Source organism: Arachis stenosperma, chromosome 1 (assembly GCF_014773155.1).
Source record: "Arachis stenosperma cultivar V10309 chromosome 1, arast.V10309.gnm1.PFL2, whole genome shotgun sequence".
In the NCBI taxonomy this organism is placed as follows: Eukaryota; Viridiplantae; Streptophyta; class Magnoliopsida; order Fabales; family Fabaceae; genus Arachis; species Arachis stenosperma.
Window position 1 is genome coordinate 122,838,467 of NC_080377.1, and position 24,831 is coordinate 122,863,297.

The 24,831-nt window shown below is 36.7% G+C and overlaps 1 non-coding gene and 2 pseudogenes across 1 annotated transcript; all 3 read left to right on the plus strand.

Annotated features, from left to right (window-relative positions):
• The first annotated feature begins 610 nt into the window (after window positions 1-610).
• On the plus strand, window positions 611-12,030 carry LOC130933403 (inositol transporter 4-like; annotated as a pseudogene).
• A 6,906-nt stretch (window positions 12,031-18,936) lies between these two features.
• Window positions 18,937-19,044, plus strand: LOC130950333 (small nucleolar RNA R71). Its single transcript, XR_009073560.1, has one exon. It is a non-coding gene; the product is annotated as a small nucleolar RNA R71 (small nucleolar RNA).
• A 4,042-nt stretch (window positions 19,045-23,086) lies between these two features.
• On the plus strand, window positions 23,087-24,295 carry LOC130933409 (cysteine synthase-like; annotated as a pseudogene).
• The last annotated feature ends 536 nt before the right edge of the window (window positions 24,296-24,831 follow it).

Consider the following 24,831-nt stretch of genomic DNA (forward strand, 5'->3'; position numbering starts at 1 on the left):
AATGTGAAAGATTTATATATAAAGGAGAAAAAATACAGAATTTGAACCAATCATACAAGACAATAACTTCGGATTTTCGAGACAAAAGAAAGCATAATACCACACAACTGATCTGAGAAATTTTTTGTAAAAGTTTAACATTAGAGTGCTGTGATTTCCATAGTAAAGTTTATTTTCTCTCAACTTTTTCTATAGTACAAGTACGTAAGATATTTTATTTGTTTAATTTATCTCAATTTTTTTTGGATTGTACTTTTTCTTTATATATAAATAAATAATAATGATATGATAGGATATATTCCTAATTGTTTCTGTGTTGCTGATCACAACTCTACATGGTTAATTAGAAACAATAATAATTACCTTTTTGATAAGGTGTTAAGATCGGAATAAGAAAGAATAGATATTATTAATTAATTATTGTTGAGATCAAATTTTACTTTATAATTGAAAGTCTGCATAATGTTATGAAATGTAAGAGATTAATTGCATGCATAAATAAACAATGATTGATGGAATAATAATATTTTCAGCGTAGAGTGCAAGTGGTAGAGGTAAGCTAGAAATCATCAATAGGGTTGACATTAAATTAATAAGGTGATCAGTAAGAATGGAAGGAGGGCCAGAGGTAGCGAGTAAGCAAGAGTTCACGGAATTCTGGAAAAGAGCAACCAGTTCGCCTTACATCATGCGCCTTGCTCTATCAGCCGGAATTGGAGGTCTCCTCTTTGGCTACGATACCGGTGTTATCTCAGGAGCCTTACTTTACATTCGCGAGGATTTTGTAGAAGTTGATAAGAAATTATGGTTACAGGAAGTCATTGTAAGTATGGCTGTAGCAGGAGCCATCATTGGTGCTGCACTTGGTGGATGGATGAACGACATGCTCGGCCGTAAGACCTCTATCTTGGGGGCTGATATTGTTTTCTTTCTTGGCGCAATAGTCATGGCTATTGCCCCTGCTCCTTGGGTCCTTGTCGTTGGAAGAATTTTGGTTGGTTTTGGAGTTGGCATAGCTTCAATGACTTCCCCTCTCTATATCTCAGAAGCCTCTCCAGCTGCCATTAGAGGAGCTCTCGTTTGTATCAATGGTCTCCTCATCACCTTTGGCCAGTTCCTCTCCTACCTTATCAACCTTGCATTCACCAAGGTATATATATCTATTCGGATAATAACTAAAAAAGATTAGATAATTTAACATATTTGACTAAACTATTTAACATAATATACAGACTCCTGGAACATGGCGTTGGATGCTTGGGGTGGCCGGTCTTCCGGCGGTGGTTCAGTTCGTTTTAATGCTGACCCTTCCTGAGTCACCGAGGTGGTTGTACAATCAGGGGAAAGAAAATGAGTCAAGAAAAATCCTGGAAAAGATTTACAGAGCAGACGAGATTGAATGGGAGATAAAAGCAATGAGAGAAGCCATAGAACAAGAGAAGCAAGAGGAAGGGTTGATCGGTCAAACTCTTGGAGAGAAAATAAAGGTTGCTTTCAGCAACGTTGCTGTTTGAAGAGGATTGTATGCAGGCGTGACTGCTCAAGTCGCTCAACAATTCGTTGGCATCAACACCGTCATGTATTACAGCCCAACCATTGTTCAGTTTGCCGGCATTGCATCAAAATCTACCGCACTTGCACTCTCCCTCGTCACATCTGGTCTCAACGCCGTTGGATCTATCCTCAGCATGCTTTGCATCGATAAATATGGAAGGAGAAAGCTTATGCTCCTATCCCTTATTGCAATAATCATTTGCCTCCTCACTCTTACCGGAGTTTTCTATCAGGCAGCTACCACCGCTCCTCCAATTGACAATGTTGACACCCTCAGCTTCGGTGCTAATGCTACATGCCAGGCTTATCTTGATGCCCCTAATGTCTCTTCATGGAACTGCATGAAATGTTTGAAAGCTGAATGTGCCTTCTGTGCCAGCACTGGGAGCAATGTAAGTTCATCACTTCCATCTCTTTCAACTTATATATATCTATGTATTAGTCTAATCTAATCTAACATAATAAATGAACATGATGCAGCATCTTCCGGGAGCATGCCTGGCAGAAACAAAGGAAGTCAGAGCGGTGTGCGGTGAGCAAAAGCGCGTGTGGTTTTCTGATGGATGCCCAAGCAAAATTGGAGTGCTTGCAGTTATAGTGTTGGGACTATATATCCTAGCCTACTCTCCTGGAATGGGATCAGTACCTTGGGTTTTGAACTCAAAGATTTACCCATTGAGATTCAGGGGAATTTGTGGAGGCATAGCAGCAGTTTCAAACTGGTGTGCTAATCTCATAGTGAGTTTGACATTCTTGTCACTCATCCATGCACTTGGGGCTGCAGGAACATTCCTCCTCTTTGCTGGATTTTCCACAATTGGGCTCATTGCCATCTATCTATTGGTACCAGAGACCAAAGGGCTTCAGTTTGAAGAGGTTGAGAAGTTGCTTCAGAAAGGTTTCAACCCTTGCGATTGCACCAATCCAAAGGCAGACGAAGAGAAAGCAAGTACTTGTAAATAAATAATATGATATGATGAAGCTGCAGTTAGTTATCTTTTCATATAGATCGAGAATTGGATGATTCTCTCTTCGAGGAATAGAAATTAAAGGAGAAGATAAATATAATTGATGTTTCAGTGCGTGCGTTCTCTTCTTCAAAATTCGTACTGACAGAGCAATAGAGAATTTCTCCATGTATGTCAAATTTGTATCCAACACATTAAATTAGAAAAGAGGCACGTTGTATGAATACTTTTATGAAAAAGACCAAAGAGCCAGCCGTTTTATTAAAATCTGGCCAACAACAAAAAAATAAGTAATTCTACACTATTAGATGTAATTTTATACCATTAAAAATCATTAATAATAGCTAATTAATGACTACAAATCACAAATCTTGTTGGTCCCCTAGCACTTCTCTACTTTTATTTTTGTGTTTTCTTTACATATTTGGCTTTTTCATAATTACAAAAAAAATTACAAAACATCATCTTTATATAATTATTTTTTTTTACAATATGTCAATGACGGATTATACTGCCACCATAACAATATAAAATATTAAAATTGTCAAATATTTTTGTATTTCACACAAAAATATATAAAGAATTTAACCTCTTATTTATTCTATTTATTTTTATTATTAGATTAAAATGTGATCATATAAAAAGAGAATACAATTTCTTTAAAAAAAAAGTTCTCAATATATACATTAGAAAGTTCAAATCATTTATCTTTAATAAAAAATTTCAAATTAAGCACATAATTAATATATTTTAGAGAATTAGGTTAAAAATTTCATAAATTATTTTCTTTTTCCCAAGTCTTCATTCTAAAGCGAATCCAATACCACATTGCAATTTACAACTTCAACAAAAACTCACCTAAACTAACATAAATTAAGTTGTTATTTCAGTGCATGCGTACATGACCTTTAGACTTTAATTTTACACAAGCTAAATAAATTATTGAATTTTTAAGTAACATATACGTTATTTAGTAAATTGGTGGTACTAAGTATTAAAAGTCAACACTTAAAAGAAAAAACAAGAAGTGTATGTCAGTCACCTAAAATTTTTTTCTTAAAAATGTTAACACCTTACTATGTTGTTCATCAGTTTAATTAACTGATATTAACTTAACATTATATTAAACTAAACATCATTATTTGTAGCCACTACAAATAAATAAATAAAAACCTAGGCCATTATTCTTTTGGATTCTGAACAGATAAAAAAGATTTCATCTAAACTTATATTACGCTTGAAACCTTTACTAATTTTTGTCCCTGGATTAGAAAATCAACAGTATCGAGTCATTTTATTTAGAGTAAAGTAACAATTAGATTTCAAAGATTTTGACTTTGGACTAATTAATTTTTAAAGAAAAAAAAGTATTAATTAACTAGATCCTACATGATAGTAAATAATAGATATGTATATCGTTCTATATCAGTAGATAGTGCGAAACGAAACAAGTTGTTCATATATTTTGTTATCTACAATAGTGTGTATTTCGTTGTTGCTACATGAGCATGAGAAGAATGTAATTTTAGATAAGAAAGGATTCGTTATCTTTTAAGTTTGTTTATAGTCTTCAATAACTGCTCTTTGTTTACCATGAATTTTATAAAAATAGATAAAGTTTCGTTCGAAAAGTTGTTATCTACGTAATAATTTTTTATAAATAAATACGTTGTAATAGTTAATAATACATATAAGTATAATTATTAAGTTTTATGTAATGAATTTATAGAAAAATAAAATTTGTCTATTATTTTTTATTATAAAAACTAAAATTAATATTTTTTTAGAGACTAATTAATGCGATATCAAGATCATTTCTTATAGATTTTTCATTTGGTTTTTGATGTAGAAGAAGCTAAGAGAGAACAGGGCAAACAGCACTGCAACGCGAACAAATGGCATGGTGGGTTCTATAAAAAAACAAAATATCAAGTGGGTTGAAAGAGTGTGGGTTCCACTCCCACATGCCATCCACACTCCCTCTACATGCCATTCCATTTTCTTGCACATCGACTATTGTTGACTGTCTCGGTTTCTTTATTGAACCGGTAAAATATTCAGTCCTTTGTTTGCAAAGCATTTCAGACTAAATTATAATAATATAATTCAAATAATATTTTTAATACCAATTCACTTTTTCAGATGCAGTTTCTGATAACTTGATACAAAAATTCATTTGCATTAGTACTCTTTTTGTCAAGCTACTCACTACATTGCTTGATACAGTTGGAAATTTGAAACACTTCCGTTATTCGAATATCTTTTACACAAATATTCAATAATCAACAGATTTTATATGGCTTTTGTACAATTTGCAAAATATTGTTGCTTTCAAATTGTGTGTCCAAAGTCTGTGAATTCAATTGACTTACACTTACTTTTTCTGGATATTATTGGTATTGATGCATAAGCATCTTAAGTATTTTTTTGGGGCAATTTTTATAGAAAATTTATGACTTTTGCTCGGTAATTATATGATTTTCAAGGTTATTCTAATAGTACTTTGATTTTCTTGGTTTCATGATTCTTGTAGGGAAAAGTTAGAAAAAGAGAAGCAAAAGCACAAGAAGAAACCAAGAATTGAAGACAAACATAGAGAGAATTTGTGGATGCTGTCAACCTTGACCTCTTCACACTCCAACGAGCATAACTTGAGCTACAGAGGTCTAAATTATATGGTTCAAGCAGCATTAGAAAGCCATCTTTCAGAGCTTTTCAACGATATAATAATCTATGATTACTCTTTGGACTCACAGTGCTAAACACCAGTCTGCCTCCCAGCACCACTACCCTTCGGGTGGCTCGGCGCTAAACATCAGACTCGTAGCGAAGGTGATAAATTTGCATCAGAACTGGCGCCAAACGCCACCCAAGTGGTGCTAAACACCAACAACCCAGCCCAAGTCCAATCTCAGGCTAATACAAAGGAAGTAACACACAACTCTCTCCTTTCTTCCATCTTCTCTTTATTAGTTTCAGGTTTTATATTAGATTAGGATTTAGATTTTTTTACACTATGGACAACTAAACCTCCATTGTTAAGGTCAAGAGCTCTATTTATTTTGATGAATTAATATTATTGTTCTTTTATTTTGATTAATGCATTATTTTTATTTAAGAATTGAGTTTGTTCTTCATCTTAAGGATTAGAGTGTATTGAAAAATAACCCTAATCTAAATTGAATCCTTTTGAATCTTGAAAAAGTTAAATAATTGGAATTAAAGCTTGAAACTCTTTTCTCATAATTCTTCAATTACCTTTACCTAGATTTAATGTGATACGTGATATATAATCAAATTACTTCTGGGTTCTTAAGAATTGTGTGGTCTTTAAACCAGAGTTCGAACTTAATCTTTTAGCATAATTAATTGATCAAGAAATTGACGGTTAATTAGGTTAGGAGAGATTGAATTGCCAATGAATTGGAATTCAATCACCTGGGATTTGCCATGAATTAAATCTTTGCATGATTAAGGTAGATGACAATAATTGTTAATCCTGAAATTTAAATATCTCTGACACCTTAATTAACTATCTTGATCACATTATTTTCTTAACCAATTTTAGTTTACTCTTGTTTAATTCTCTATTTTCATGCTATTTACTATTGAAACTCTAAATTTTGATTGTCTGACTAGAATAATCAATTGACTATTACTTGCTTAATCCGTTAATTCTCGTTAGATCGATACTCACTCACCGTAAATTTATTACTTGGTACGACTCGGTATACTTGCTGATAGTAAGTGTGGAAATTTCGCATCAGGTGGCCATTTGATAGAGATGCCACCACACATTGCTTAAACAGTTAGAATGCCAAAAAACTAAAATCATATCATATCTAATTTTTTTAAAGCAATCTGATCACACCTCACCTAAATTCATTAATCTACTATTACCTAAATTAAGTAAAGAGAAAAGAAATTGAACTCACCAATGGCTACAAAAGAAGCACAAGGGAACTATATATACAACAGACACTGGACAACAGTGATGACTAGTGCAGATTTTTAAAATCATAAACTAACTGACAAGTGCATCGGGTTGTACCAAGTAATACCTCAGGTGAGTGAAGGTCAATCCTACGAGGATTGATGAACCAAGCAATAATAATTGAGTGATTCACTTAGTCAGACAAGCAAAATAGGTATTTTGAGTTCAAAAGCATTAAACAATAATTCAGAGATTAAGAAAGCAAACAAAAACTTGGGTGTAAAAACTATATGAGAAATAGTTAAGGTTTCGGAGTTATTTATTTTTCCAGATTAATAATTCTTACCAATTACTTTAATCATGTAAGATTCAATTCATGACAAACTTTAATTGATTAAACCCTAATTCCTTAGTGATTTAATCTCCTCTAACCTAATCAACCGCCAATTGAAAATTCACACAATTCTCAATCCAATCATAAATTTCCACAACATATCAACTATACATATCAATACCAACCAATTATACAATCAAAACCTAATCCTAGAGGCATCTAGCCTATGAATCCTCATCACACCACACGGTACTTAAATGAAGCTTAAACCATACCTCTTGTAGTCACAATAATTTGGCCCTTCCTTGCAAATTTTCCACCAAGCACTAGCTCCAAGCGTCACCAAGAGTTCCACAACCTAATTCAAGTTCTCAAAGTGTGCCAAATTCACCCAACAATACTAACATAACCAATTTCACATATACATTACTCCAGGGTTTACAAAATCTCATAAATCACAAGGGTTAGAAGATTCTTACCTTAACCCATGAAAATAGTTGGTAAAACCCATCAATTGCTCATACTAGAGCACCCCTAAACAACCAAAATCACAAGATTTTTCAAACCCAAAGCTAAAACACATTTTCAGAGAGAAAAATCAAAACTGGGTAGAGAAAAAGAAAATACTCACCACAATACCCAGATAGAATTGAAGAGGATGAAAAGAGCGATGCGTGGCCACAAATGGCTTGTCAGTCGGAGCTCCGGAGAGAAATTTATGGAGATTTGAAGTTTGAGCAGCTATGTTTTCTTTCTCTCTTCTCTCTATCCACCACTCTCTCTCACTTTTAGGGTTAAATGTAAAACCCAAAACCTTTGAAATGTCTTATTATGATCAAGTCTCAAATCATATAGTTATTTATAGCCCTAATTTCAGAAGTCATTTTATTAAAGATAATTAAGACAAGTTTTGATTTATTGAATTTGAGACGAGTTATGATTATTACCCAATTTTATAATTATTGGATTATTTTCTATATTCAAATTATAAAGTTGGCAGTTATGAAATAATAGAGATTTTATATGATTTGGACTGAACAATTTATATTTTTAGGTATTAATAATGCTATTTTGGAAATGAAGAAATTAAGTATTATTCTAATTATTTGGTTGGGACACTTTATTAAAAATAATTTGTAAAAAATTGATGAGCAAATAGTATTTTTCCATATACTATTAGTGTTGGATTTACATTGGGTTTCAATTATTATATTATTTCCAATTTTATGTGAAATTACCATAATGCCCTTAACCCTAATTTTTTTTCAAAAATGAAACCCTACAGCCTTCATCCCAGCAGCCGAAAACCCTACCCTGTTCTCCCTTTCACCTTCAACAAGTTCACTGAACTTGAAACCCATAGCAATACCCACGGTTCCTTATCTTGTTCCCTGGAGGAAGGAAACAGAAATTTGAGAGAGAAGAGGCAGGGAAGGGGGAAATCGGAGACACAATACACACCCATGAAGCACTGATCGCCGAACGGAGAAGAAGGGGAGATGAGGAAGCACGGCGCCGGCAAACGCCACTGTCGCCGCGCCGCCGTGTTGCTTCAGGGAGGATGAGCGAGCAGGAATCAGACACGAGAGGGAGAGGGTCGCGCCGCCACGGTTGTCCAGGGGAAACGCCGGAGAAGAAGTTGCTGCGCTGCCCAGAACCGCGCTCAACTCACCGTTGTTCAGGCTCTGGTTTGCCGTCACCCTCGTGCAGCCGCCGCCGCAGAGTAGCCTTGCATCCGCCGCCGTCTTCGCAGGAACTTGGGTGGCCGCGGCCGCTCCTCGCCATGGAGCCTGTGTCATCGTCGTTCAGCCATCGCCGGAGCAGAGCAGACGAGAGAGATCTGAAGGTGTGCTGGGAGTCCAGCCACCGCGCCCAGCCGCTGTTTGCGTCGCCGGCGCCGCCTCGGTCGGAGCTGCCGCCATCAGAAAAGGGTTCTGGCCGCCAGGGGTGGTTCTGCGACTCCCGGGACCACCGCTGGAGCCTCTGGCTACTTCTTCCGTCGCCGGAAAAACTCTACCGGTAAGGGCTTTGAATTTGGTTTATTCGTTTAAGATTCCGACAGCTTTATCGCCTCTGTATGTGGGTTTCAGTTACCAACGCCGGAGTCCGGTCGCCGCTGTCACTTGAGGTGGCTGACGTGCTGCTGTCGAACCGGTTCAAGAGACCGCCGCTGTTCGGTTCAGCCGTTTCTTCTACGGTAAGTATGTTTCGGAAAGCCTCACGTTAGTTTTCGGTTGTGTTTGGTTAATAAACGAGTTTTGGTAATGTGGGGTCGAGTCCTGATTGTTATATGTTGCGATTAGTGTTGCTATGGTCATTGCAAAAGTGGCTGGGAGCTGAGGCTTTGGTTGCCGGTGATTTCGAGTTGAGACGGAAAGGACTCTGTGAGACGTTTGGGTTATAGATTTGCGTTTTGAGGTAGGGGCGCTTTCCAAAAACTATGTTTTATGTATTGGAATTATTACATATGGATACTGATGTGAGATATTATGTATTTGGTGATTGTATCTTATGTATTATTTGATTGACTCGAATGATTATGGATGTTGGTTTGGCTGAATGTTGTGCGGCTTTGTGAAATGTAATATTTTGAAGTTGATTCTTTAAGATTTGAAATCTGAGTTTAATCCGCTGAGGATTGATTTGATTTGAGTTAATTGTTTTGATGATATGAAAAGTGAATGCACTTTGAATTCAGCCGGGTTTGCTTTAATTGATTTGGTTTTGATAAATGATTTATTGCTAAATCGATTCGTAAAGCTTTGGAAATGAGTTAAATCAATTGATATTGAGTTGATTTTGAAATGGTATCCTTGAGACACGCCACTGAGGCGATTGTTGGATTTAGCTTGCTTTAAATTGATTTCTGGTTTTGAGCTGTTGAAAAGAAATGAGAATGGTTTAGTTGGGACCCGAACCGGGTGGCAAAAGTCCAAGTTTTAGGGGAGATGCTGCCAAAATTTTTATAAAATCCGAGTCTTTATTGATATATTGTCTGAAATAATGATGAGTTAAAGACTTCTACTATTCTATTTGAATTATCAAGAAAATGACGATTTATGCCTTTGAAATGAGTTATTAAAAAGGAAACTATGATTTAGTCTTGTTTCTCAAGAAAGGTATTACATTTCCTTTGTGAACAAGTTATTTAAATGAAACTTATGCTTTAAGGCTGTTGGAATGTGAAAAAGGTTTATGCCTTCGAATTTGACTTGGGGGTTTTCAATTAAAGAAGTTTTCAATGGTTTTGAAAAGACCCGAGTGTCTATTGACAAGTCTCATTTAAAGTGTTTTCGGAAAGGTTTTAAGTACTCCTCGAGTTTTGAATTTTTGCAAGACTAAAACAGTTTCTGAGCAGTTGAACGCTTTAGAATCCCTCATGGGGTTGAAGCTGGTTTCTGTTTAAGTAAAGGGAAAAGCCTTTGAAAGAAGTGAATGATCACGTGACTCGGTTTGGCTTAGATTCTATTTTATTACTCAAATCAGGAAGCCAAGGTTTTTAATGAATTTAAATGAACTTGGCGAAATGAGTTATGTTATTCTCCCCTAAAGACTTGGGACTCTGCCAAGAAACTTTTGTTATAAAATCCCATTGTTGGATGGGTGATTTCGAATGCTTTGAAATAAATCCTTAACTTGCCATGGTTTTGGAAGTTTTGGAAAGAGAATGCCGAGAGTGGCTTTGTTTTAAAAAGGGAACTCACTTTGAGTAAATTTGGTTTATGAGCCTGAGATGATTTGAGAAATGAGATCCTTTAAAGCCAAGGCTGAAAAGAGTTGAAATTTGATTTCAAAGTGAACACTACAAGAAAATGAAACATTTGTAACAAAAATTTTGTATCAAATTTAAAATTGTTACAAAAAAATAATTTTTTGTAATAATAATTGGTAATTGTTACAAAAGAATAATGTTTTGTAACAACATTAAAAGTTGTTACAAAACATGATAATATTTTGTAACAACCTGATTTTTTTTGTTGCAAATTACGTTAGTTTTTGTAACGAGATGGTGTTTTGTACAAAATATTATAATATTTTGTAATGAAAAAAAAGAAGTTGCAAAAATTTGAAATATTTTGCAACAAAATATTTTTTTATTTCAAAAACTCCAATTGTTTTGTAACAAAATATCTTTTTGTTTCAAAAACTCTAATGTTTGTAACAACAAATAATTGTCACAAAATTCAATATTATTTATAACAAGTTAATTGTTTGTCACAAAATATAAGTATATTTTATAACAATTTTTTTTTCAAAATATTAAACACTTTAAGAATAAAAAAATTGTGTATATATTTTTTTAAAATTATTTTATTTTGTTTCAAAAATAAAATTTTTACATACCGTTTGTATTCATTAATTTTTAAAAATGGTAATATTATTTTATATTCTTTTAAAAATTAATATATAATTTATTAATAATCAAATTTTTAAGATTAACAAAATAAATTTGAATTTTTTAAATTTTGAATTTTTTTAGATATTATTATTTTATAGATAGAAATAAAAGAGAAAATATCTAAAAAAATATTTAAAAATGAGAAATTACACTTTTATAAATATTTTAAATTTAAGACAATTAATAGTTATATAATTTTTATTATAATTAATTATTTTATACAAAAAAAATTAAAGTTTGGTAATAAAAAAATAATAAAATGTCATATAATTAATTTAAACAATAGATATTTCAGGTTTAACCTATATTTATAAAATAATTAAAATATTCATTTATGATTTAAATTAAAATAATTATTTAAATTTATTAATAAATTAATAAAATTATGTGTTCCAAAATTAATTTTTACAGTATTATATTTAAACTCTAAATTATCATTCTATTTCAAATATTTTATATAATTATTATATTACTTGTATATATTTTACCTTAACTCTAGAATTACCAAATAAAATCTTAATTTTACTAAATTCCTAAATCTATTACCCTAAATCCCTAAACCTATGTTCAGAGAGGGGAAAGAAAGGAAACGGGAAATAGGGAGAAGACAGAAGGGAAAAGGGGGGAATCAGAGAAGAAGAGGAAGGCGAAGAGAGGGAAGGGATGGCGCCGGGAAGGGTGCCACTGTTGCCGCCGCTGCCGTCGTGTGGGTGAGAGGGAGAGCTCGCGAACGGGGTTGCTGTCCAAAGCTGTCGTCACCATTGGAGCTGCACGAAGCCATCTCCATCGTCGTCGCCTAGGGCTGTCGCCGTTGTGCTTCATCGCTGCCGTCGCTCGCTAGGGCTCGTCACCATCGTCGTAGCCATCGCCGTCGCACGCAGAGGGGAGAGAGAAGGGAAGATCCGCGATTGGCCAAGAGAGAGGGGGGAGTCGAAGGACGCGTTGGTGGGTGTTCTCCTCGCCGCCGCCGTGGGAGCTCGCCGCCGCCGTGAAGATGAACCGAGGCAAGAATTATTGCTCTTGATTTTTGTTCTGTTTTGCTTTTGGTTTTTGTTCTGTTCTTGCTTCTAGTTTTCGTTCTGATTATTAGGGTTTGCAATTCCGTCCCCTTTGAAGAAATGTGAAATGTGAAATGTGATTAGGGTTTGCATCACCAACTGTGTTATTTTTTCTTGTTCTTTACATGCTTTCGATTGCTTGCTGGTGTTGGTGTTGTAGTGGCAAACATATTATTCCTTGATTCTCCTGCTGGTGTCGGGTTTTCGTACTCGAATAAGACGACAGATCTGTACACATTTGGTGATCAGAGAACAGGTAATGAAGTTGTCACATCTGTTTATCATGTCGATTTTGCTTTGTTCATTACGATCTTGAGTTAGTTGTGTGCTTGTATTTGGGATCTTGGGGTCTCTGAATTTGCAGCTGGAGATGCATATACATTTCTTGTTAAGTGGTCTGAAAGATTTCTTTTAGTATAAGTGGTGCACGAAATTGTGATCAATACTTTTCAAAACATAAACAATCCCTAGTAATGGCTCCAAAGACTTGGTGCTCAATACCATGGCATAAACACAACTTCGCACAACTAACCAGCAAGTGCACTGGGTCGTCCAAGTAATAAACCTTACGCGAGTAAGGGTCGATCCCACGGAGATTGGTGGTATGAAGCAAGCTATGGTCACCTTGTAAATCTCAGTCAGGCAGACTCAATTGGGTATAGATGATGAATAAAGCATAAAGATAAAGATAGATACTTATGTATATCATTGGTGAGAGCTTCAGATAAGCGTATGAGATGCCTTCCCTTCCGTCTCTCTGCTTTCCTACTGTCTTCATCCAATCCTTCTTACTCCTTTCCATGGCAAGCTTGTGTAGGGTTTCACCGTTGTCAGTGGCTACCTCCCATCCTCTCAGTGAAAATACGTCCCTGATGCTCTGTCACAGCATAGGCTAATCATCTGTCGGTTCTCGGTCCGGCCGGAATAGAATCCAGTGATCTTTTGCGTCTGTCACTAACGCCCCGCCTTCGGAGTTTGAAGCACGTCACAGTTATTCAATCATTGAATCCTACTCAGAATACCACAGACAAGGTTAGACCTTCCGGATTCTCTTGAATGCCGCCATCAGTTCTTGCCTATACCACGAAGACTCTGATCTCACGGAATGGCTGGCTCGTTTGTCAGGCGAGCACTCGGTTATCAGGCGATCAACCATGCATCATGCAATCAGAAATCCAAGAGATATTCACTAAGCCTCGAATGCTTGTAGAACAAGAATGGTTGTCAGTCACCTTGTTCATAGGTGAGAATGATGATGAGTGTCACGGATCATCACATTCATCAAGTTGAAGAACAAGTGATATCTTGGACAAAGAACAAGCGGAATTGAATAGAAGAACAATAGTAATTGCATTAATACTTGAGGTTACAGCAGAGCTCCACACCTTAATCTATGGTGTGTAGAAACTCCACCGTTGAAAATACATAAGAACAAGGTCTAGGCATGGCCGAATGGCCAGCCTCCCAAATGATCTAAGATAGCATAAAATTAGAAGATAGCTACCAAGATGTCAAATACAATAGTAAAAGGTCCTACTTATAGAAAACTAGTAGCCTAAGGTGTACAAAGATGAGTAAATGACATAAAAATCCACTTCCGGGCCCACTTGGTGTGTGCTTGGGCTGAGCAATGAAGCATTTTCGTGTAGAGACTTGTCTTGGAGTTAAACGCCAGCTTTTATGCCAGTTTGGGCGTTTAACTCCCATTTAGGTGCCAGTTCCGGCGTTTAACGCTGGAATTTCTTGAGGTGACTTTGAACGCCGGTTTGGGCCATCAAATCTTGGGCAAAGTATGGACTATCATATATTTCTGGAAAGCCCAGGATGTCTACTTTCCAACGCCGTTGAGAGCGCGCCAATTGGGCTTCTGTAGCTCCAGAAAATCCACTTCGAGTGCAGGGAGGTCAGAATCCAACAGCATCTGCAGTCCTTTTCAGTCTCTGGATCAGATTTTTGCTCAGAACCTTCAATTTCAGCCAGAAAATACCTGAAATCACAGAAAAACATACAAACTCATAGTAAAGTCCAGAAAAGTGAATTTTAATTAAAAACTAATAAAAATATACTAAAAACTAACTATCATACTAAAAACATACTAAAACAATGCCAAAAAGCGTACAAATTATCCGCTCATCACAACACCAAACTTAATTGTTGCTTGTCCCCAAGCAACTGAAGATCAAATAAGATAAAAAGAAGAGAATATGCAATGAACTCCAAAAACATCTATGAAGATCAGTATTAATTAGATGAGCGGGGCTTTTAGCTTTTTGCCTCTGAATAGTTTTGGCATCTCATTTTATCCTTTGGAACTCAGAATGATTGGCTTCTTTAGGAACTCCGAATCCAGATAGTGTTATTGATTCTCCTAGTTAAGTATGATGATTCTTGAACACAGCTACTTATTGAGTCTTGGCTGTGGCCCAAAGCACTCTGTCTTCCAGTATTACCACCGGATACATACATGCCACAGACACATAATTGGGTGAACCTTTTCAGATTGTGACTCAGCTTTGCTAAAGTCCCCAACTAGAGGTGTCCAGGGTTCTTAAGCACACTCTTATTGCCTTGGATCACAACTTTATTTCTTTCTTTTTCATCAATTTTTTCTCCCCTTTTTTTTTTTCGTTTGCTTTTTTTTTTTGTATTCACTGCTTTTTCTTGCTTCAAGAATCATTTTTATGATTTTTCAGATCCTCAGTAACATGTCTCCTTTTTCATCATTCTTTCAAGAGCTAACATTCATGAACCACAAATTCAAAAGACATATGCACTGTTCAAGCATACATTCAGAGAACAAAAGTGTTGCCACCACATCAAAATAATTAAACTGTTATAAAATTCAAAATTCATGCAATTCTTTTCCTTTTCAATTAAGCACGTTTTTATTTAAGAAAGGTGATGGATTCATAGGACATTCATAACTTTAAGGCATAAACACTAAGACACTAATGATCATAAGACACAAACATGGATAAACATAAGCACTAAAATTCGAAAAACAGAAGAATAAAGAACAGGAAAATCAAGGAACGGGTCCACCTTAGTGATGGCGGCTCTTCCTTCCTCTTGAGGGTCCTATGGAGTGCTTAAGCTCCTCAATGTCTCTTCCTTGCCTTTGTTGCTCCTCTCTCATGATTCTTTGATCTTCTCTTATTTCATGGAGGAGAATGGAGTATTCTTGGTGCTCCACCCTTAGTTGTCCCATGTTGGAACTCAATTCTCCTAGGGAGGTGTTTAGTTGCTCCCAATAGTTTTGTGGAGGAAAGTGCATCCCTTGAGGCATCTCAGGGATCTCATGATGAGAGGGGTCTCTTGTGTGCTCCATCCTTTTCTTGGTGATGGGCTTATCCTCATCAATGGTGATGTCTCCCTCTATGTCAACTCCAACTGAATAACAGAGGTGACAAATGAGGTGAGTAAAGGCTAACCTTGCTAAGGTAGAGGACTTATCCGCCACCTTGTAGAGTTTTTGGGCTATGACCTCATGAACTTCCACTTCTTCTCCAATCATGATGGCCCGGTCTAGAGTAACTTCGGACCGGTTGCTAGTGGGAATGATTGAGCGTTGGATAAACTCCAACCATCCTCTAGCCACGGGTTTGAGGTCATGCCTTCTCAATTGAACCGGCTTGCCTCTTGAATCTCTCTTCCATTGTGCGCCCTCTTCACATATGATTGTGAGGACTTGGTCCAACCTTTGATTAAAGTTGACCCTTCTTGTGTAAGGATGTTCATCTCCTTGCATCATAGGCAAGTTGAACGCCACCCTCACACTTTCCGGACTAAAATCCAAGTATTTCCCCCAAACCATTGTGAGATAATTCTTTGGATCCGGGTTCACACTTTGATCATGGTTCTTGGTGATCCATGCATTGGCATAGAACTCTTGAACCATCAAGATTCCGACTTGTTGAATGGGGTTGGTAAGCACTTCCCAACCTCTTCTTCGGATCTCATGGTGGATCTCCGCATATTCACCCTTTTTGAGTGAAAAGGGGACCTCGGGATCACCTTCTTCAAGGCCACAACTTCATAGAAGTGGTCTTGATGCACCCTTGAGATGAATCTATCCATCTCCCATGACTCGGAGGGAAGCTTTTGCCTTCCCTTTCCTCTTTCTAGAGGTTTCTCCGGCCTTGGATGCCATAAATGGTTTGGAAAACGAAAAAGCAATGCTTTACCACACCAAACTTAAAATGTTTGCTCGTCCTCGAGCAAAAGAAGAAAGAAGAGAGTAGAAGAAGAAGAAATGAGGAAGAGGGAGATGGTGGTGTATTCGGCCAAAGAGGGGGAGAAGTGTTGTTTAGGTTGTGTGAAAATGAAGGAGTGAAGAAGGGTATTTATAGGAGAGGGGAGATGGTGTTCGGCCATTATGGTGGGTTTGGGAGGGAAATTGGTTTGAATTTGAAGGGTGAGGTGGGTGGGGTTTATGAAGGATGGATGTGAGTGGTGAAGAGAAGATGGGATTTGATAGGTGAAGGGTTTTTGGGGAAGAGGTGTTGAGGTGATTGGTGAATGGGGGAAGAAGAGAGAAAGTGGTGGTGGGGTCTTGTGGGGTCCACAGATCCTGTGGTGTCAAGGAAAAGGCATCCCTGCACCAAATGGCATCAAAATTCACGTTTTGAGCCAATGCTGGCGTTAAACGCCGGGCTGGTGCCCATTCCTGGCGTTTAACGCCAGGTTCTTGCCCTTTTCTGGCGTTTAACGCCAGTCTGGTGCCCCTTTCTGGCGTTAAACGCCCAGAATGGTGCCAGACTGGGCGTTAAACGCCCAACTGCTAGGCTTACTGGCGTTTGAACGCCAGCAACATCTTCCTCCAGGGTGTGCTGTTTTTCTTCTAGTTTTTCATTCTGTTTTTGCTTTTTCAATTAATTTTGTGACTTCTTATGATCATCAACCTACAAAATAAAATAAAATAACAAAAGAAAATATGTAAAATATAATATTGGGTTGCCTCCCAACAAGCGCTTCTTTAATGTCAGTAGCTTGACAGAGGGCTCTCATGGAGCCTCACAGATACTCAGAGCAATGTTGGAACCTCCCAACACCAAACTTAGAGTTTGAATGTGGGGGTTCAACACCAAACTTAGAGTTTGGTTGTGGCCTCCCAACACCAAACTTAGAGTTTGAATGTGGGGGCTCTTCTTGACTCTGATTTGAGAGAAGCTCTTCATGCTGCATCTCTATGGTGACAGAGGGATATCCTTGAGCCTTAAACACAAAGGATTCTCCATTCACTTGAATGATCAGTTCACCTCTATCAACATCAATCACAGCCTTTGCTGTGGCTAGGAAAGGTCTGCCAAGGATGATGGTTTCCCATGCATTTCCCAGTCTCTAGGACTATGAAATCAGTAGGATGTAATGGTCTTCAATCTTAACCAGAACATTCTCTACAAGTCCATAAGCTTGTTTTCTTGAGTTGTCTGCCATCTCTAGTGAGATTTTTGCAGCTTGTACCTCAAAGATCCTTAGCTTCTCCATTACTGAGAGAGGCATGAGGTTTACACTTGACCCTAAGTCACACAGAGCCTTCTTGAAGGTCATGGTGCTTATGGTACAAGGTATGGAAAACTTCCCAGGGTCTTGTCTCTTTTGAGGTAATTTCTGCCTAGACAGTCATCCAGTTCTTTGGTGAGCAAAGGAGGTTCATCCTTCCAAGTCTCATTTCCAAATAACTTGTCATTTAGCTTCATGATTGCTCCAAGGTATTTAGCAACTTGCTCTTCAGTGACATACTCATCCTCTTCAGAGGAAGAATACTCATCAGAGCTCATAAAGGCAGAAGTAAGTCAATAGAATCTCTATGATCTCATTTTGAGTCTCAGATTTCCATGGTTCCTCATTAGGGAACTCAGTGGAGGTCAGTGCACGCCCATTGAAGCCTTCCTCAGTGGCGTTCACCTCCTCTCCTTCCTCTCCAAATTCGGCCATGTTTATAGCTTTGCACTCTCCTTTTGGATTTTCTTCTGTGTTGCTTGGGAGAGTACTTGGAGGGAGTTCAGTAACTTTCTTGCTCAGCTGTCCCACTTGTGCCTCCAAATTTCTAATGGAGGACCTTGTTTCATTCATGAAACTTTGAGTGGTTTTAATTAGATCAGAGACCATGGTTGCTAAGTCAGAGGGTTCTGCTTAGGATTCTCTGTCTGTTGCTGAGAAGATGATGGAAAAGGTTTGCCATTGTTAAACTGTTTCTTCCACCATTATTATTGAAACCCTGTTGAGGTCTCTCTTGATTCTTCCATGAGAGATTTGGGTGATTTCTCCATGAAGAATTATAGGTGTTACCATAGGGTTCTCCTAGGTAATTCACCTCTTCCATTGAAGGGTTCTCAGGATCATAAGCTTCTTCCTCAGATGAAGCATCCTTGGTACTACTTGGTGCATTTTGCATTCCAGACAGACTTTGAGAAATCAAATTGACTTGTTGAGTCATATTTTATTCTGAGCCAAAATGGCGTTCAGAGTATCAATCTCAAGAACTCCTTTCTTCTGACTTGTCCCATTGTTCACAGGATTTCTCTCAGAAGTGTACATGAATTGGTTATTTGCAACCATTTCAATGAGCTCTTGAGCTTCTGTAGGCGTCTTCTTCAGATGAAGAGATCCTCCAGCAGAGCTATCCAAGGACATCTTAGATAGTTCAGAGAGACCATCATAGAAATACCTATGATGCTCCATTCAGAAAGCATGTCAGACGGACATTTTCTGATCAATTGTTTGTATCTTTCCCAAGCTTCATAGAGGGATTCTCCATCCTTCTGTCTGAAGGTTTGGACTTCCACTCTAAGCTTACTCCATTTTTGTGGTGGAAAGAACTTTGCCAAGAAGGCATTGACTAGCTTTTCCCAAGAGTCCAGGCTTTCTTTAGGTTGAGAGTCCAACCATTCTAGCTCTGTCTCTTACAGCAAAAGGGAATAGCATCAGTCTATAGACCTCAGGGTCTACCCCATTAGTCTTGACTGTGTCACAGATTTGCAAGAATTCAGCTAAGAACTGATGAGGATCTTCCATTGGAAGTCCATGGAACTTGCAATTCTGTTGCATTAGAGAAACTAATTGAGGTTTAAGCTCAAAGTTGTTTGCTCCAATGGCAGGGATAGAGATGCTTCTCCCATAGAAGTCGGGAGTGGGTGCAGTAAAGTCACCCAGCACCTTCCGTGCATTGTTTGCATTATTGTTGTTTTCGGCTGCCATGTCTTCTTCTTCTTTGAAGAATTCGGTCAGGTCCTCTAAAGAGAGTTGTGCTTTGGCTTCTCTGAGCTTTCTCTTCAAGGTCCTTTCGGGTTCAGGGTCAGCTTCAACAAGAATGCTTTTGTCTCTGCTCCTGCTCATATGAAAGAGAAGAGAACAAGAAAATGTGGAATCCTCTATGTCACAGTATAGAGATTCCTTGAGGTGTCAGAGGAAAAGAGAAATAGAAAGAAGAAGGAGAAGAAGAATTCGAATTTTAATTAGATAAGGTTCGAATTGTGCATTGAGAAGGAGTGGTACTCCATAAATAGAAGGATGTGAGAAGGAGGGAAGTAATTTTTCGAAAATTAATTAGAATATTTTGAAAACATTTTTTTAAAAACACTAATTGATTTTCGAAAATAAGAGTGGAAAAGAAATCAAGTGATTTTTGAAAAAGGATTTGAAATTAGAAGTTAAAAAGATTTGATTGAGAACTTATTCTGAAAAAGATGTGATTGAGAAGATATGATTGAAAAGTTATGCTTTTAAAAAGATGTGATTGAGAAGATATGATTTGAAAACAATTTTAAAAAGATTTGATTTGAAAATAAATGACTTGCCTAACAAGAAAAGATATGATTCAAACATAAAACCTTCCTCAACAGAAAAGGCAAAAAATGTTCAATCAAATCATTAATTGTTAGTAAGTATCTTTGAAAAAGGAAAGAAATTAATTTTGAAAACATTTGATTGAAAAGATTTGATTTGAAAAAGATTTGATTTTGAAAAACTTTGAAAACTTGAAAAAAAAAATTGATTTGAAAAACAAAATCCTCCCCCTAGCACCATCCTGGCGTTAAACGCCCAGAATGGTATCCATTCTGGCGTTTAACGCCCAAAATGCACCCTTTTTGGGCGTTAAACGCCCAACCAGGTACCCTGGCTGGCGTTTAAACGCCAGTCTGCCTTCTTCACTGGGCATTTTTGAATGCCCAGCTTTTTCTGTATAATTCCTCTGCAGTATGTTCTGAGTCTTCAATTCTCTGTATTATTGACTTGAAAAGACACAAATAAAAAATATTTTTGGATTTTTAATAATCAAAATGCAACAAGAATCAAATAACAATGCATGCAAGACACCAAACTTAGCAGTTTGTATACTATTGACACTATATGAGACACAAACACTCAAGTCAAAAGAATTCAAAGATCAGAGTAAGAAATCATCAAGAATTACTTGAAGATCCTTAAGACACATGAATGAATGCATGCAATTGACACCAAACTTAAGATGAGACACTAGACTCAAGCAAGAAACATCAATATTTTTGGTTTTTTATGGTTTTTGTGAATTTTTTTGTGATTTTTGAAAATTAAGTGGAAAAAGATATCAAAATTCTTAATGAGAATTCCAGGAATCAGTGCAATGCTAGTCTAAGACTCCGGTCCAGGAATTAGACATGGCTTCACAGCCAGCCAAGCTTTCAAAGAAAGCTTCGGTCCAAAACACTAGACATGGCCAAAGGCCAGCCAAGCCTTAGCAGATCACTGCTCCAAAAGTAAGATCAACAAGCTCTTGTGATGATAAGTTGAAACCTCGGTCCAATGAAATTAGACATGGCTTTACAGCCAGCCAGATTTCAGCAAATCATCATGAAACTCTAGAATTCATCTTCAAGAATTTCGAAAAAAAAATAAATGCCTAATCTAAGCAACAAGATGAACCGTCAGTTGTCCATACACAAGAACAATCCCCGGCAACAGCGCCAAAAACTTGGTGCACGAAATTGTGATCAATACTTTTCAAAACATAAACAATCCCTAGTAATGGCTCCAAAGACTTGGTGCTCAATACCATGGCATAAACACAACTTCGCACAACTAACCAGCAAGTGCACTGGGTCGTCCAAGTAATAAACCTTACGCGAGTAAGGGTCGATCCCACGGAGATTGGTGGTATGAAGCAAGCTATGGTCACCTTGTAAATCTCAGTCAGGCAGACTCAATTGGGTATAGATGATGAATAAAGCATAAAGATAAAGATAGAGATACTTATGTATATCATTGGTGAGAGCTTCAGATAAGCGTATGAAGATGCCTTCCCTTCCGTCTCTCTGCTTTCCTACTGTCTTCATCCAATCCTTCTTACTCCTTTCCATGGCAAGCTTGTGTAGGGTTTCACCGTTGTCAGTGGCTACCTCCCATCCTCTCAGTGAAAATACGTCCCTGATGCTCTGTCACAGCATAGGCTAATCATCTGTCGGTTCTCGGTCCGGCCGGAATAGAATCCAGTAATTCTTTTGCGTCTGTCACTAACGCCCCGCCTTTCGGAGTTTGAAGCACGTCACAGTTATTCAATCATTGAATCCTACTCAGAATACCACAGACAAGGTTAGACCTTCCGGATTCTCTTGAATGCCGCCATCAGTTCTTGCCTATACCACGAAGACTCTGATCTCACGGAATGGCTGGCTCGTTTGTCAGGCGAGCACTCGGTTATCAGGCGATCAACCATGCATCATGCAATCAGAAATCCAAGAGATATTCACTAAGCCTCGAATGCTTGTAGAACAAGAATGGTTGTCAGTCACCTTGTTCATAGGTGAGAATGATGATGAGTGTCACGGATCATCACATTCATCAAGTTGAAGAACAAGTGATATCTTGGACAAAGAACAAGCGGAATTGAATAGAAGAACAATAGTAATTGCATTAATACTCGAGGTACAGCAGAGCTCCACACCTTAATCTATGGTGTGTAGAAACTCCACCGTTGAAATACATAAGAACAAGGTCTAGGCATGGCCGAATGGCCAGCCTCCCAAATGATCTAAGATAGCATAAAATTAGAAGATAGCTACCAAGATGTCAAATACAATAGTAAAGGTCCTACTTATAGAAAACTAGTAGCCTAAGGTGTACAAAGATGAGTAAATGACATAAAAATCCACTTCCGGGCCCACTTGGTGTGTGCTTGGGCTGAGCAATGAAGCATTTTCGAGTAGAGACTTGTCTTGGAGTTAAACGCCAGCTTTTATGCCAGTTTGGGCGTTTAACTCCCATTTAGGTGCCAGTTCCGGCGTTTAACGCTGGAATTTCTTGAGGTGACTTTGAACGCCGGTTTGGGCCATCAAATCTTGGGCAAAGTATGGACTATCATATATTGCTGAAAAGCCCAGGATGTCTACTTTCCAACGCCGTTGAGAGCGCGCCAATTGGGCTTCTGTAGCTCCAGAAAATCTACTTCGAGTGCAGGGAGGTCAGAATCCAACAGCATCTGCAGTCCTTTTCAGTCTCTGGATCAGATTTTTGCTCAGAACCTTCAATTTCAGCCAGAAAATACCTGAAATCACAGAAAAACATACAAACTCATAGTAAAGTCCAGAAAAGTGAATTTTAATTAAAAACTAATAAAAATATACTAAAAACTAACTAGATCATACTAAAAACATACTAAAAACAATGCCAAAAAGCGTACAAATTATCCGCTCATCAATAAGCATAGAGAGTTCTACATTGCTGGAGAAAGCTATACAGGTGATTGATTGATATACTAGTTTTTTCTTAAATGTTTTAGAATTCTAATTTTTAAAAATTTATTGCAATTGCTGGAGAAAGCTTTTATTTTAGAAAATTTGTTGATTCGGTTACGATAGATAGATGAGATTCTTTACTAGAGTCGATATATGAATTCATCAATGTTTTATTTTTAGTACATTTTAGTACAACTGATTCTTGCCAACTTTGGGTGATCAATTTTGTTGTTGTGGCAGATACATTATCAAACCACTGGCCCAGAGATATGAAAAGGTTCGGAAGAAAAAGTCGACATGCTTGTATGCGGGATAGGTAGTGGTGGTACCATCACTGGTGCAGGGAAATATCTGAAAGAGCATAATTCTAACTTAAAAGTTAGCTGTTCTTTAGATACATTTGCAGAAGATAATTTCTGCTATAATCATAGTGTTATTTTCTTATGTTATCATTTTTCTTTTGACTTTTGGTAATTGATTAGTGTGGAACCAGCTAAAAGTTCAGTGCTCTTAGGAGGAAAACCTGGTGAATTACAACCTCTTCTTTGTGACAATGACTTTCTTGTATTTTTTTTAAAAGAAGGTTATTTATTTATTAGAAGTCCTCAGGGTTAAGGCCCACAACTTCATTTGTAGTACCCAGTGATTTGCAATTTGTCATTATTAATGTGTAGGTCCATACAAGATTCAGGGGATTGGTGCAGGCTTTGTCCCCAGTGTATTAGAAGTCAATCTTCTCGATGAAATCATTCAAGTAAGCTTTATTCAAGAGTTGATAAAATGTTGTGATTCATGAAGTCAAACTAATTTTATGTTTTGTTAACTCTTGAGATATGTTTAAATTCGTAGATATTAAGTGAAGAAGCTATAGAAACTGCAAAGCAACTTATGCTTAAAGAAGACCTGTTTATAAGTTCTCCAATGTATGTGTATTAGTATTCTGTTGTGACACTTGTAATTTCTGGTAACATATTCAGTTAATGATCAAAGAATATTTGATATTGTTAATAACCTTTTGTTTTGTTTTTTGTTTTTCTTTTGTTTGGTAATCAATCTTATTTCAGGTTTATTCTCATCAGTAACTTATTTTTTCTCAAGAAACAGATCTCACATGTTGGATTACTAGCTTGCTCTGCAGTAATGTGTTAGAAAAGATGCTTGTAAGTAGTTGCACTCCAAGCAATCAATAATAAGTTGCAGAACTCCAAATCACAATGCTTTTATCCTCATATAACTTAATTTTTACACGGATGAAGATAGTATTATGTGTTATTTTTTAATTTTGGTTTTCATTGTTTATATTTGCAGGTGCACAAAATTGATGCCAACATGCTAGACTTTATATTGACTGAAATATGTTAGAAGAGTCAATAATTATAAATTCGATATGATACAATTTTATGTTAGGAAAAAATTGTGTTTAGTTAAATTTGTAGAACTTATTTTATTGTAAAAGAATCTTAATGACATGTAAGATGTCTTAATATCTATATGATTATATATTATATAAATGTTGAGTTAGTGAAATTAGCAAATTAATTGATATATCAATTATTTAATTAAATATTTTAATATGAATTTTCTATTTTTTAACTAAAAGAATAAAAAATGTTACAAAAGCAAATAGTATTTTGTAACAAAATATTATGACACAAAAATCTAAATTGTTACGAAAAGTATTTTAAAAGTAAAAAAGTGTTACTATTTTTGTAACAAATTTTGTTTTTTTGTATCAAAAAAATTTGTTACAAAACATTACTTTGAATTGTAACAGTTTCATTTTTTGTTACAAAAATTTTTTGTAACGGGACTTACTGCAATGGACCCTTTTTTTGTTACAAAAAACTTTTGTTTCAAAATTTCGACGTTTTG